This window comes from Eleutherodactylus coqui, chromosome 6, assembly GCF_035609145.1.
Source record: "Eleutherodactylus coqui strain aEleCoq1 chromosome 6, aEleCoq1.hap1, whole genome shotgun sequence".
Taxonomy (NCBI): domain Eukaryota; kingdom Metazoa; phylum Chordata; class Amphibia; order Anura; family Eleutherodactylidae; genus Eleutherodactylus; species Eleutherodactylus coqui.
In genome coordinates this window covers 164,147,099-164,162,217 of record NC_089842.1, presented here as the reverse complement: position 1 = coordinate 164,162,217, position 15,119 = coordinate 164,147,099, and the positions used below count along the sequence as shown (strand labels likewise).

Below are 15,119 nucleotides of genomic sequence, written 5' to 3'. Positions count from 1 at the left end.
GTATGAAGAACAGAGTGGTCCAGCTCTGTTCTCCATATCCCGCATGGAACGCTCGGCTGTATAACAGCTAGACGCTCAATGCAGAAAACAGCTGGATGCAGAAGACAGATGGGGACACCCTGCTTGTCTTCTGCATCCTCCGCTCCGTGCAGAAAACAGCTGGAGGCAGAAGGCAAGCGGGGACACCCCACTTGTCTTCTGCATCCTCTGCTCCGAGCGCTCGGCTGTATAACAGCCGGGCGCTCGGCTGTATAACAGCCGGGCGCTCGGAGCGGAGAACAGCTGGATGCAGAAGACAAGCGGGAACATCTTGAGCGATCATCTTGTTCTGTAAATGACACAACGATTATCGCTCAAGTCGCTTGAGTGACATTTTTTGAGCGATAATCGTTGTCTAAATGGGCCTCAAGTTTGCTGGAGGCTGTAGCTCTGCAACAGCTGGTGGAGCCCATTGCGGTAAAGTATGTGAATTTTCTGCTGTGTTTTATTTACAATACAGTCGCCAGTCATTTCAGAGATTTGGAATTGGTTGTGTTGACTTGCCAACTTATGTTGTCGGCTTGTTATGGTTTGCATTGTTTAGGTGGTTATTATATGTAAGCAGATATCTTTCTAAACTTGGCTATTAAGTTTTGCTGTTTGATTTGAGCTTTTCCAGTCATGGCATGTAAGAGATCATTGATCTGATATTCCTGTAGAAACTTTCAGCCTCCTTCGTTATACGTCTATTTTTTTTTTTCCGGCAGCAACCTATATTGTGATTTGAACACCTCTGTAAAGGATATCTGATGTTAGTGTGAAATAACCCCAAAGCCCCTAGTTCACATGGAATTTTTCTGAAGTGGATTCCAACGTGGACTGCACATGGGAATTTGCGTATTTTTGCAATACCATTTACTTCAGTAGGAATCCACACATCACAGAATTGAAGTCTGTGTCATGGAAAGAAAAATGAAAATGCTCGTTCTTGACACAGATTCCGTGTCAGAAAATCTAATGCAGATTTCTCATTGTGTGAACAAGGCCGTAGGATCGTTTCATCAGACGTTTGGTATTTGACAGCTTTTCATGCAACAGTTTTTTTTTTTTTGTTTTTTTTTTAAGTTAAAGCTCTTCCTTTTCATTTCCCATTCCTTTTGAATCCACTTCTGGCTTTGGCTCAAAAACTACTTGAAAAACTACCATGGAAACCTGTATGAAACTTCCCCTCCGTACAGACTGTACTTGATGATGTGTAGTAGCTGTGCTCATGTATGGGTTATGTTTGGCGTATATGCTGGCTAAAGCCTGTGATATATGTGCTGAACGAAGACGGACATAGGCAGTAGCATATATCGTGCTTAGGTGGCGATGTTAAAAATAGTGTAAACTGTAACTTTTTATTGTTTAAACTATTAACAAAATGTATACTTGCTTGATAGATGCCAAAAAGTTGGTTCTTTTAGGGCTCTGGACTCGTCTTAACATATGCACTAAAAGAGTCTCCTGGTGCACACATTGAACATAGACATTGAATTGCAGAGAATTGTATAGCAGTCTGAGGGTGGGGATACTTGGCGGTTTCTAGAACTGCCATAGACCTAAATAAGGAGAGACTTGAACACATGCGGCCTGCACTGCAATCAGTCTCCCCTTGGTTACTGCAGTCTGCACCTTCCCTTGATGGTAAATAATTAGGCAATGGTCAGACTATAAAAGACCCCAGCGCTCCAGAAGCTAGCATTTGGGCTCTCTGCATCTATTGGGAGGTTGTGTATCCTGCCTTCCAATCTATGTCCTACTGCTATTTTTGATTTTAGCTGGAGTCTCTAAGGGGATTAGACTGCTTTCCTGGATTAGGGGTGTTCTCTTCTGAGACACCCCTGTGAAGTAAGTACTTCACTTATATTATACCCTTCTGTTTGGCTTATCTCCTTGAGCGCTGGGGTCTTTTATGGTCTTACAATTGCTTATTCCTTTAAATATTATCCAATCTATCGATTCGGAACTCCCATTGGCGCGCTCCATGTGTGAATGTCTGGTGGACAAGGGCTGACGAAGCCAGCATAACCTTGTTGATTATATTGCCTACTGTGATTGGAGGGAGGCCGGCCTGCCCTTTGTCTAGGGAGGCCGGCCTGCCCTTTGTCTAGGGAGGCCGGCCTGCCCTTTGTCTAGGGAGGCCGGCCTGCCCCTTTGTCTAGGGAGGCCGGCCTGCCCCTTTGTCTAGGGAGGCCGGCCTGCCCCTTTGTCTAGGGAGGCCGGCCTGCCCCTTTGTCTAGGGAGGCCGGCCTGCCCCTTTGTCTAGGGAGGCCGGCCTGCCCCTTTGTCTAGGGAGGCCGGCCTGCCCCTTTGTCTAGGGAGGCCGGGCACGTCAAGTGAGTTCTAAATCATTTTCTCACCATCACACCCGATTATTCGAAATTACCATATGGTCATCTTCTTCGCCTTATCCCTGGAGCGCTGCCTTTAGCTGATTCTTGTTTTCCCCTGATGGTAAAGGGGTCATGGAGACACTCTTTACCTGATTACTGAGAGTCCCAAAGAATCCTTTTGTTTTTTTTGTGGGTTTTTTGTTAAAATTTCTGGAATGAAGCACTTCTAAGTAGCCTTGTTTGACCCATGCACCCGGTCTGGGGTCTTTTCTGTAGAGCACACATCTAGGCAAGGCACAAATGCTTGTTGGTGGTGGTTGTAGCTATTTTATCTGCATGTGTATGACTAGTCGTATAAAAAATGCATTTTAGTTTTTTGTTGGTTTTTTTTTTTTTTGGTTCTTATTTATTCCGTAGTCTACATATGATTTAGTATTGTGTATATTTAAGGGTTATGTAATTTACTATTTTCTTTCCTTTTTGCGCTGATTCTGCAATTCAAGAAGTGCCACTGCCAGTGTAGGATATATGTGCAAGTGCAAGATGGAAACCTGTTGTCTCATCGTCGTGTCATGTCTGTGCCATGTCTGCATTTGCACATACAGAGCTTTGCTATCTGTGGGCATGAGTTGGAATGGTTTAATACCTTCAGAGGCGAAGACCCGTCCAGAGACTGCAGGCAGAGCAGTCACGTGCGTTATGCGGCTTTACATTGGCAACAATGTCAGATAGAAAATATTAATTAGTAAGTTACATAACTTCATATACCGTGTACTTTTAGAACGTGTTAGAAAGTGACAAACACCTTTTAATGGCTTTATATTGTATACACGGTGTTCTCAGCATCTTGTGTGCTGCCACCCTGACATGGCATCAGATCATGGTGTTTTGTAGACGGGTAATTAACACCATGCATGTTGGTACCTGCCGCGTATCTACCGCACATGAAGAACACACTGCTTCCCTTTGTTCAGGGTTTTGCTCAGTTTCCCACCTCCATTAAGCTGTTTTCTGGAAAGTGTATTTTATTTACTGCTTTGCTTCGGAATTCTGTTCCAAATTATAATTATAGTTCCTCGCCATATAATTTGCAGGGATTAGTGGGGGGAACAAAAAAATAAATAAATGTAAAATAATTGCCTCTCAAACGGGCGCTACAAAGGAGTCTAAAGGGTTCCCTGAAATGACTCTGGCCCCTCGTTTTAATGATCAGGGGGGTCTCAGTGATGGAGCCCCAAACACTCAGACATTTGTAGAATAGGTGATAAATGTCCATTGTGGTACAAGCCCTTTGAAAACCATTAGCATAATAGTAGCTATTATGTGACTGCACAGCTTTATAGGCATCACGCTGCGATGTTCTGCGTTCTGACACCTTTCCACAGGTGGTGGTGGTGGTGGGGGGGGGGAGTATCCACACTTTTATGAAAGCGGACTAAAAGAACATCGGTCTTTGTTGCCCATAGCAACCAATCACAGCTCAGCTTTCATTTTACCTCAGCAGTATAAGAAATGAAAGCCACGCTCTGATTGGTTGGTATGGGCAACAAAGACCGATGTTCTTTTAGTCCGCTTTCACGAGAGTGTGGTGCCGGCCTACTATTCTATGGCCACCCTGTAGAATGAATTGATCCAAAGAAAAAAGCAACTTCAAGCAGCGCTGCTCTGCAGGACGGCCCAAATATCCAAACGAAGCCTAATTTAAAATATAAAGGCTCTTTATTATGTACCTCGTACAACGTGCTTTATCCCCCAAATGGGGTGTTTGGCAGATACCGTTATTTGAATCTATTTCTTCTTGGGGCATTTAAGAAGGTTTTCAATGCTGATCACATGGCTAAGAGCTCAAAATACCCATTTGGCCTACATTTTTTTATGTGACTGACCTTATAATTTTATGCTCCACCCAAAAGGAGTTGCCTTTTCTATCTCTGTATTTTCCCTACCAAATATCGGTTTAGTGTCCACTGCCACCATTCTATCATAGCCAACATACTTTTGCAGCCATTTGTACTGCAGTAGCCCTTCTTTGGAATCAGACCAGACGGTGGCTAACCATCATTCCCATGTATGTCAATGACCCTTGTAAGGCCATAACCCAGTTGCTAATACATTGGCTGTCCTCCTTCGGACCACTTTATGGTAGGTACTAACTACTGCATACAGTGACCACCACACAAGTCCTGCCCTTTTAATGACCAAGTCGACATGGTGACATCAAGAAGAGCAAAATTGTGATGGCCATATCCTTACACTTGCCCATTCTCCCTACTTTTAACATGTCCCATTCACATGTATGGGTTCCTTCATTGTGCTCCATGGTGCAGATTCTTGAAGTCAGGGCTTAAGAGATATATGGCATAACTTACATCCACCTCCACCAGTATCCGGAGGCTAGACGTAAGATACTGCATAGCAAGTTCTGGGCCAAGAATAACTCGCTGCAATATTACTCCTACTCGCATGTAAAAGCATACTGAATCAGGCATGTCACATATAGAACAAGCAAATCCAGTATCTGCAGTATATCCTTGTTCATCCAACCGGTTTTCACTTATTTTGTATTTATCAGGGCATCTGAGTAGGAATCTTCCTCCTACATCCGATGTATCATAAAATCCTCCTACAGCATTTTTCCATACAGATCAAGTGGTTAAAACGTTTCTCATGAGGATATCGGATTAATCTAAAAATTGTATATATAGTGAATATATAATAAAATGTACAAAGTATTTGAGTTTTTCTTATTCCTCAAAAACCGCATACAAGAATAATCCCATATAAACAGTCCCTATATAGAATTTATCAGTAAATGGAAGCCCAAACTCCATGATTCTCAGAAACCATGTAGTATTTTTTTGAAACAATTTACACAAGATGGGGGATAACTCTCTGATCGGTGGGGGATTTCCTGCTGAGACCCCCTCCGATCTTAAAAACGGGGGTCCCATGTCCCCTGGCGTCCTCACTTCCTGGTTACAGCACACCCTGCTGTTAGGAGGAGACTGAATAAAGTGCTAGACGCACAGGCACAGCAGTGCTCCTTTCACTTTCAATTGGGACTATCGAGATATCCAAGTAGCACTTGTTTGGATATTTCCTTTAGTCCCATTGAAATTAAAGGAGCGCTGGCCAAGCATGTGCGGCCAGGGGTCCATTCAGAGTGACCTCACTGTGGGGGCAGAAGTGACCCCCTAGTGACAGAGTGGGACACTGAAGTCCCATTCTCAAGATCGGTGGACGTCATTGTGGTGAAACCCCCACGGATCAGCAAGTTATTCCCCATCCTGTGGGTAGGGGATAACTTCATAATCTGACAACCTCTTTAAATGATCACTAATTTTTCAAAAACTTATGCTTATACGATAGCCAGTGTGATAACTAGCAAACCTGCTATTAACTATCTAAAATGACGTTTTGGAGATGAAAAATCACCCTAAAGTGCTGCCTACTAGGTCTCCCTTCATAACTTGCCATCCACTGCCTGCTGTTTAAGTAATGTCACTGTAGGGCAAAGAGCAGGACGTGTAGGAGGGGGATGACTACTGCTCACTGAAGAGCAGAGGGAAGAAGGATAGACGCACAGATAGGCTTAGAGCTACTTGTGAGTGATTTACTACTATATTCACATTTGCACTGCTCGTTTCTACTGTTCAATACCGGGAGATATGATATGTCTCTGTGTGTGCTACAGACAGCAGGATCTGTTGTTCTCTGTTTAAAGAACACACCGTAACAGCAGCCAGGCTTCACCCACCAATTCTGAGAGGATTGAGAATCTGATATAAAACCCCTGCAGATGGGGTACTGTGGAGAAATACATGCCATATAGTGGTCAGAAATAGTGTTGTTCCTCTTGTGTGTACACGGTAGCTTATTCTGAAAAGTTAGGTACGCTTTAGAGTCAATGCCATAAATGTATTCAGTTTGCAAATGTGATTTTTATTAGCTCTCTAACTTTCTCATCCATTTTTGCAATGCCTATAAATGTAAGAACCTTTGGTTTTTTGACGGTTTGTAGAAAAATGTGCTAATACGCTGGTCATTTCACCACGAATATTTCTTATCTGTTCCTTTCTTTTTTTTTTTTTCTACTTACCAGTTTTCTTTGTTGTCAGCCAGCCTACTATTTGGTCAGCTGGCCAGATAAGTCTGTTTAACTTGTGCTAAAACAAGGGCACTTGGAATATGATTGCAGGATATGCTCAATACTTCCATACATCATAAAGTAACCTGTAAAGGAAGTTATTCGCAGGTTAACTTTATGTTACGGAAAGGCTCAAAATGCAATCCCCTAAGGTAATATTTCAAGAGGCTTCAGACCAGAGGTTGCCGTCATCAGAAGACCACTACTGCCAGAAACCTCCGATCACCTTCACTTATATAATGTATGAGTCACGAAGCGTCTCCACCGTTCCTCATCCCCGCTTCCCTTATTTTCTTAAATTAATGTCATGTCTTGAACAGCGGAGTTCTCGATTAGCGAGCGCAGCGCTTGCCGTCCCTGGAGCCTATTTGTACATGTTTAAAATTCATTTAGTACAAATCTCTCTCTGGATAAATGCAAATACTGTGTAAAGGGAAGGTGCCCGCACATTACCAGCAGAGATGAGGGTATGCGGGTGGGTGGGGGGATGTGATGTGCTGCATGCAGACCTCGCGCAGCAAGTACAGAGTGTGCAGGACATGACGCTGATGGGAGCTGACAGCTAACTTGATCTTGCCTTGATTAGGTGTCTGACTGCTGGCAAAATCCACTAGTCTTTTCCATTCACTGATTGCTGATCCACGCACAAGGGTAGACTTTCATATTGATAATGCCGTGTGCCACTGGGCCGGACGCCACTACAGTGTGAGGTTACAATTTACTTTTCCTAGAGTGTATGTGGACTATTTATATGCCACAGTCGGTTTTTCCTTCCTGATCCAAATGGTTTGATTTTTTTTTTTTTACCGAAATCTCCTTTGGGATAACAATACTTTTAAAATAAAACCTGTCATGGAGTTGACCCACTTGGAGAGCGTTCAGGAGATCAGCTCTGATGGAGAATTCAGCAAGATCAAAGTGTCCTCCTATACTGTCACATGGGGGAACGTCACAGCGGTATGTGCGTGCGTAATATAGGTGTGTGTGTGTGTGTGTGTGTGTGTGTGTGTGTAATATATATTTATTTATATCCAATATTAGAATTGTTCATCTACCACCAGTTAGCTCTACATTACTTTTATACCCTGTGTGTTTCTATACATGCAGTTGTTATGGAAATCCTATGGGGTGTAGGATCTAATTCCCATATCTAAGACATGGATGTACATATTGGAATCAATTTTTTTTATGGGAAGCTAGATGATCTGCAAATATATTTTTGCTGTTTTTAGGAAACCCATTAAATTGTGTACATTTTGAAAAATTTGTAAATGGCAGAGAAAATGGCAGTTAATTATGAATATAGGTGTATATTGCTCCAATTCTTTTTTGGTCTTTCACTGTGCCAAATTTACATAAGTGGCACATGGATGTGTAAATTTGGTACGATTTGCGGTGCAACGAAAATAGGAAAGATGCGCCAAAAATGCACCAATTTCTTTGTGTGCCAAAATTGCACCAGTTTGCAATTGGAAATATGTTTTGCTCCAAAAATTCTATTCTGCATCATCTGCTAATATAAAATAATTTAGTCAGCAGTCAAAATAATGATGAGAAAACAAAAAATGGCCAAAATCAAGGGGAAAAAAAACTACCCATTGTGCCAAAAAATGCACCAGAAGATTTGTGCTAAATGCCTCTTTATTTACACCAACCGTTATTAGATTTTATTAGCGCCAGTTCTTGTCGTAATGTTTCATAAATGTGTCAGAATGATAAATAGAAGCTTGTCATGCCCACTTTGGGGGGGGGGGGGGTGGGATTGGCCGACTGGATGGATCTGTTTCTTTTTAGCACAAACTATTTGTAAGTTTATCTAAAACTCTGTGCACCTTAATTCTGGTGTCGTTTTAGACACAAATCTGTGGAAAACACAATAAATAAGAATTTGTATGTCTGTATTTAGAAATGTATACCGCTATACCTTGTGCATGGAGCTCTACCGGTCACGTTCTTACCCTGGTGTTTGATTCTTGTGCTCATTTGACTGTATTCATATTTACCCCTCTATCTGCGCCATTTCACTTATTTAGCCCTCTAATGAACCCAAGAAACTTTAGGCTTCTATCTTTACACCCTTAAAATGGGTGTTAAATTCCATGCTGGATTATCTGGTGTTCAGGATTATTTTCCAGAGTCTAGTATAAGTGTATGATAAAGCACGCGCAACGGCTTCTGTACAGCTCACAATAGGGATACTTTGGTAGGATGCCAGTTAGCTATACGGATTGTTTCTGGATGTCTGTGTATTGTGGGGCTCTTGCTAGATGCTCATGTACAGAAAGCTGTTAACAATGGAAGTATTTCATTGTGTGTTTATAAAAGCATTCTACAATTGTATGAATGTTAATAAGAAAAAATAGGGGGAAAAAATGTCATTTCTGCTCTTATATGCAGAAAATTTATCTACGGAATTTTGGCCTTTGCAAAGAAAAATATTCAATATTATGTGTTACATTTTTCAATTCACAATTCCTAATAAAAGCCTAAAAAACAAACAACAAAAAGATTCCTAATAAAAGTCTAATAAAGAACGTTTCTCCATAGAGGTCAAAGATTGGAATCAGAGTCTTCAGACATTCCAAAATGTAAGGTCATGTTCAAAATATAGAATTCTCATTTCTCTCCATCTCCATTGAGGCATCAGTTTATTGCATATCGCCATAGGAACAATGAAGATTAGTTTAGCCATTAACTATTTCATTTGTCTAGATTATCTAGAATAGGAAGATTTAATGTCATTTCTGTTTGACTCCTCACTTACTGCTTTGCAGAGCCGGTACATAGGATATTTTACCATCATTTCTTATTCCATAGGCACTGTGTTACAATGATGGACACGGCTTTACTATAAGGAAGTTGGAAGGTAAAGCTTCGGTTTCCTTTACCTCTGGCCGGAGTTATTGACTTTTAATATTGTCTTGACCTTACGAATAGCTGGAATGGAAATAAAGTTGAAATAATACATACGGTAGTAAAGTGCTTTAACCATTTCAGGACTAACTGATTCAATTGAATTTGAAACAGTTTGAAACTTTGGGACAAATATCCCTTGGTCCTCAAGGGGTTAATGAATATGGCGCAAGTGTATATATCATTGCAGTTCTAACATTTCCCATTGATTAAACTTTTTACCCATGAAAACCCTTCTCATTGCCATTGTATATTTAACCCATGCCACCCTAAGGCTAGTTTCACACGGGCTAGAAGAAATCGAAGATGCAGAGAAATGGGACGTGCTGCGATTTTTAAATCTCGCAACATCGCATGAGTTAAAACATTCCAAATGGGAATTAAACCATTGAAAAGCATTGGTTCCATAATTCTGCGTTTTCACTTACACTCGCATCGCACAATTTTATCGTCTCTGTGAAAACGGCCTAACCCTCCGCTTTTTTAAAAGCAGTCTTGAATACAACTTACAATGCCGGTCTTTCCCCACCTTTTATATTATACACATACATGTACTCTTCTTGTTTTTCATTTTTTCCCCTTTTAAAACCGGATTGGATGCCAGCAAGAGCAATAAGGAATGGACAAGATTCCCCTTTTGTTGGGATCCATTCCTGTTCTTGGTATATACAGTAAAGAGGACACCGCCCTTAATGTACTACCCTGTTTCCCTGAAAATAAGACACACCCTGAAAATAAGACATAGCATGATTTTCCTAAATTTTTGAGGATGCAAAATGATTTTTCAGGCTTTTTGAGGATGCTTGAAATATAAGCCCTACTCCAAAATTAAGCCCTGCTAACAGTTAATTAAAGAAGTCAATTTAAATAGTGTCCAGGCAGCTATACATGTAAGCAAGTTAAACCTTTTTGAACAAAAATTAATATAAGACACTGTCTTATTTTCGGGGAAACACGGTAGATGCACCCTTACATTAAGAAGCCTTGTGCTCTTATGTGTTGCAATACACATTAATCCCCTTCTCCGATATCTTCCTCTACCTAAAGCTTCTTCCAGGCAGAGAGTGAAAACACTTGAACATAACCCATAATTTCTTGTCTGCCAAGCAAACACTCTTTTGGCTTTAAATAACTTGTTAAGAAGTTCAGGGCTTAAAATTATATCTCTGGGTTATTGTTGCTTCTGCTTACTAATGTAATGTAATCAGCTACAAGTCTATTATTGTGTTTTGGGCAAAATATTTTTTAGTTGGAGGTAAAGTATCTGTAACCAAAAGTTTAATATATAGGGCTGCTTATCTCAGGAGCTAAGAAGATTGATTTTTTAAAAAAAATACTAATAAGGCACCAATATTTCTTTGAAATATCGACATTCTGGGTCTTCACTTGCTTCTCAGAATCAGCTATACATATTAGGCCGGATGTACTGAGGTGCGCACAATGACTAATGCCTGAAAGTATGTAGACGGTCATACAGATGCTGTTTTGTGATGAAGAAGGGTTTAAAAGCAACATCAGCTAAGTCCTAGACCCCTAGTCCCAGAATGGGAGCACCAAGAGCTCAAGCACAAGGGTTACAACACTCATGGTTGAGTTCTAAGCTCCTTCTTGATGTAACTTCAACCCAAGAACCTATCGGGAGCTTCTTGGCTTAGTTCAAGTAGACTCGCACACACGCCTGAAGCTATTCCGACTCCGGCACTATTGTGTCCACGGTACAAAATAAGGTTCGTCAGAAGTGGTTTAGTGTTGGTAAACTTGACTGACCTCCTATTGGACTGAACTGGTTCGCCAGCTTCGGGCTAGGCCTCATCACTCAACATTTAGTGCCCGAACATTTAAGTGGTTTTGAAGCTAAATGGATATCAATTCCCTCAGCCGTGTTTTAGTGGAAAGATTACTCACAGGCTGTTATAGCATCTCACTACTAACATTCATATTCGCACCAATGGTGGTGCGTTGAGATATTCAACAGGCACATATGAACACAATGTTCTTGTTTCTTGGCCTTCTAGATTAAATATGAGTGTTGCAGCCGGTCTGCAGCTCTATGACTATAGAAAACCTGATCAAACTAGAATAGTAACCTATCAGCTTGCTGGTATGAATAACCGAGTGACCCCATGATTCAGAGTAACCCGTAACATTTGAATCAGTTTCTGAAAGCCCATAATCCGAAAATCCCTGTGCACGTGCTTGTATATGAGGAGGTCTCCTCTCCAGGCTTCTGGGTCATTCTTCTCCTGACCTCCCTCACACGGCCATGGGTTGTTAATAAGCTTTTAACTCTTAGTCAGCAGCACAAGAATGCTGCATTCAGCATATTACTTCTTGTGTAAACAGCGGAGGTCCACATAATGAAGGACTTCCCATGTAAACTTCCATCCTGGATGTCACTTTTTTCTTTTCGAGACCTTCATGTAGAAGATCTAGCCGTGAATGTGTTTATTTGCTATATGGCTGCAGGGGTTATAAGCTCCTATATGTCCTACACCATGCCTGTAGTAGTTACTCAGCCTAAAGGGGTTGTCCCATGACAATCACCCCTGTTCATATATTCTGTTTAGTCAACGGCCAGGGATACCAAGAGCCGGACTCATTTAAAAGGGTTAACTTTGGTGAGATGGGCACTTTTAATGGTGTTCTCTTAAATAGGTGTTAGATAATAAATATGATTATTGGAAACCTCATTGAACACTAAAATAGTCCCAAGTTCTCTGAATCTCCACCGCACTACTGAGGTCAGGAGGTGTTTAGAATAGAGCGACGGTCAAGTTTGTGCACTGTCGTTCCATTCCAAATCGATAGAACTGAAGGAAACGGCTGTGCACGGCCATTGGCTAATTCCTTCATCTGAAATGGTCAAAGCCTGCCGGACATAAAAAAGAAAAAAAATCCATTGCTAACTCAGAAGTATAGCATGGTGGCACCAGGGATCAATGCCAGCAATCTAGGGTATCTGGGAAGCTTACTATTGTTCTACCTAATTCTTTTTACACTCAACCCTTTATACAAACTTACTGGACCCACAGGTGATCCTTGGTCACTGAACAGCATCAACCACATAGTAGTGCTCGCCGGTTATGTAATAAAAATGTTTAGAATTTGCCTTTCAGGCAATTTATAGAGATAATTATCCGGTTCACTTGCCCAGTGTCGCAAATTAATTTCCTTGCACACGCTTCGGGCAGTTAATTACATACATGCATTCTGAGGGCTTGGCTGGGTACTGACCCAAAAAGGTATTAAGTCTTTTCAACTGAGTACCAAGGGGTTTTTTCCCTATTTTTTTTTTCCTTGTGGTCTATTGCTTAAAATCCTCCTTAATTGCTTGTGTTTTGTGAAGTGTCTATTTTGTTTTTGTAGCCCATCCTTTAGGCCGCATGTGGCTCTCCAGATGTGAGGCATGCCTTGGATTAGAGAGTTCTGCCAGTAGGAGGTGGCACTACCCACATTGTTGGAATTACTGTAATAAACAGTGTCGTATGGATTTCTCCAGCAATACCCAGGGTCTTGCTCACACAAGGATGGAACGCCATACACCCACACATACTATACACACCCGCAGATACTGATGGCAAACTTATGTAGAGGATAGAAGCCAACACATACACCACGCTTAACCCAGTAAATGCCTAATGGGGTGATTACTCTACATTACAAGGTATATAGAAAAATTGGCTTACAGGTATTGGTTCTTTTATTGGGGTTAAGGACCTGAAAAAATGGGGAGACATGGGAAACCAGCAGGGTATGAATTGAAAGGCTGACAACATTTGATAGTCCCGTGTGGTGCAGAGTACTAAGGCAGTCCTAAGCTACATGGTTCAGATAGCCGACTGAAGGTTGACTCTGCCTTCCATCCTTCCGAGGTCGGTAAAATGAGTGCCAAACTTGGTGGTACAGAACCAAGTTGGCTGCAGAATAAGTTGGCGCTATACAAATAACAAGATTTATTTTAATTTGATAGCATGGCACAGCTCCGTTCTATTATTGGATTAATTCTATGTATGAATGGGGCAATGCTTTCCAATGTGTTTTTTAAAAAGGAAAAAAAATCTAATTTTTCTGTGTATACCGCTCATATGCAGACCTATGGGTCTCCGTGGTAACAAACTACAAATACTTCTTGGTGTGATTGTCTGATCCCAATGGCAATCATAATGGCTCTATATGTCTCCTAATTCTAATTATTCTACCAAATATGTTATCGAGACATTAGAGGACAGATGAAAATCATTATGGCTGCAGGATCAGACTACACAATGTTTGTACTCTGTTACTATGGAGAGACAATGGTCCGCATAGTTGCTCTAGACACACAAGTATGATATTTTTAATTGACTATTTAAAATGTAATTTCCTTTTTTATTTTAGTTGCTTTGGAACAATTAAAGGTGTATTCCAGGAAAGTGCTGCTAATGATCTACCATCAGGATAGGTCATCGGTAGTTGATCGGCTGGAGTCCTTCACTCAGGTCTCTGGCCGATCAACTGATCTGGCGCCCACTGTCAGCGCTGCTACACATGGGTGTGCAACGCCTATGTAGTAACAGGTGCTGGTTATTGCCGATGCAGCACATGGGTCAGAGCATCTGCTTCCGCTCCATATTCTCGAGTGTAGCGGCTCTAAAAGCAGGTGCCCAATCAGCTGATCGTTCGAGGTTTCAATTTGCGGACCCCAGCCAATAAACTATCCTGAGGAGAGGTAATCAATAGCATTCCCCTGGAATACCCCTTTAAATCTGTACACTTTTGAGTTAAAGTAGTTTATACTGTATGCTGCCTGGAGGGAAATGGTTAAAAGTTGATTCAGTCAAACGCGCAAATCCCTGTTTCTATGGTCTCATGATGACCCCATACACAGCTGCAGGAAGGGTGTGACCATATTTCCCATTATGCCTGGGGTCTGGGTTTACACTCATTCTGGGAAGATCCGACTTCTAGTCTGCGGTTTGTATCACGAGCAGTTCCACAGAATTTACATTACTTCCATTCTAACATTTCTTGTTACAAGGCCGATGACTGAAGAAGGCTCCTGTTTACAAGAAGCAGTCAGCACCATTCCACAATCTGATCTTCATTGCAATTATAGAAGCAGTAATTATCAGAGATTGCAAGCGATCACCTTGGGCCATTTACACAGCTTTTATCAGAACTAATTTGTATGAAGAATATTCCTCATCCTGATGTCATCCTGGTTAAATGACATCAGGATGAGATCCGGTATAGTACTGTGTGGTATTAGTGCAGCAGGTCTCCAGATTCAGAAAGTGGTTACGCAGATCTAGAGATAACCTAATAGTAAAAGGGCTTCCTTTATCAATACTGTAAGAGTTAGGGTGAATGGCCACAAGTGTCGCGGGATACGCCCATGGATTTACGCTGCGGGAGTACCGCGATTAAAAACAAAAAGTGTTTACTGGTAATCGTGGATTTACGCGGTCTGGAGACCTCCTGCGGCCCAAATCCATGGCAAATGGTGCATGCTACGATTTATTTCCCGCTGTAGAATCCTGCATGTGAGCATTGGCTGGCAGATAGGTTCTATTGAACCTAATAGCTAACAGCTGTGGAATTCATGAGCGGATTTCCGCCAGGGAAAATGTGGTAGAAATCCATCTGTGGTCATTCAACCTAAGGGTATGTTCACACGTAGCAGAAATTGGTGCAGAAAATCTGCACTTAGGCTGGGTTCACATGGG

General features: G+C 41.6%; 1 protein-coding gene across 2 annotated transcripts in view; it reads left to right on the top strand.

Annotated features, from left to right (window-relative positions):
* PPP1R13B (protein phosphatase 1 regulatory subunit 13B) overlaps nucleotides 1-15,119 on the top strand; it is a 90,802-nt gene that overhangs the window by 41,130 nt on the left and 34,553 nt on the right. The window lies entirely within an intron of this gene.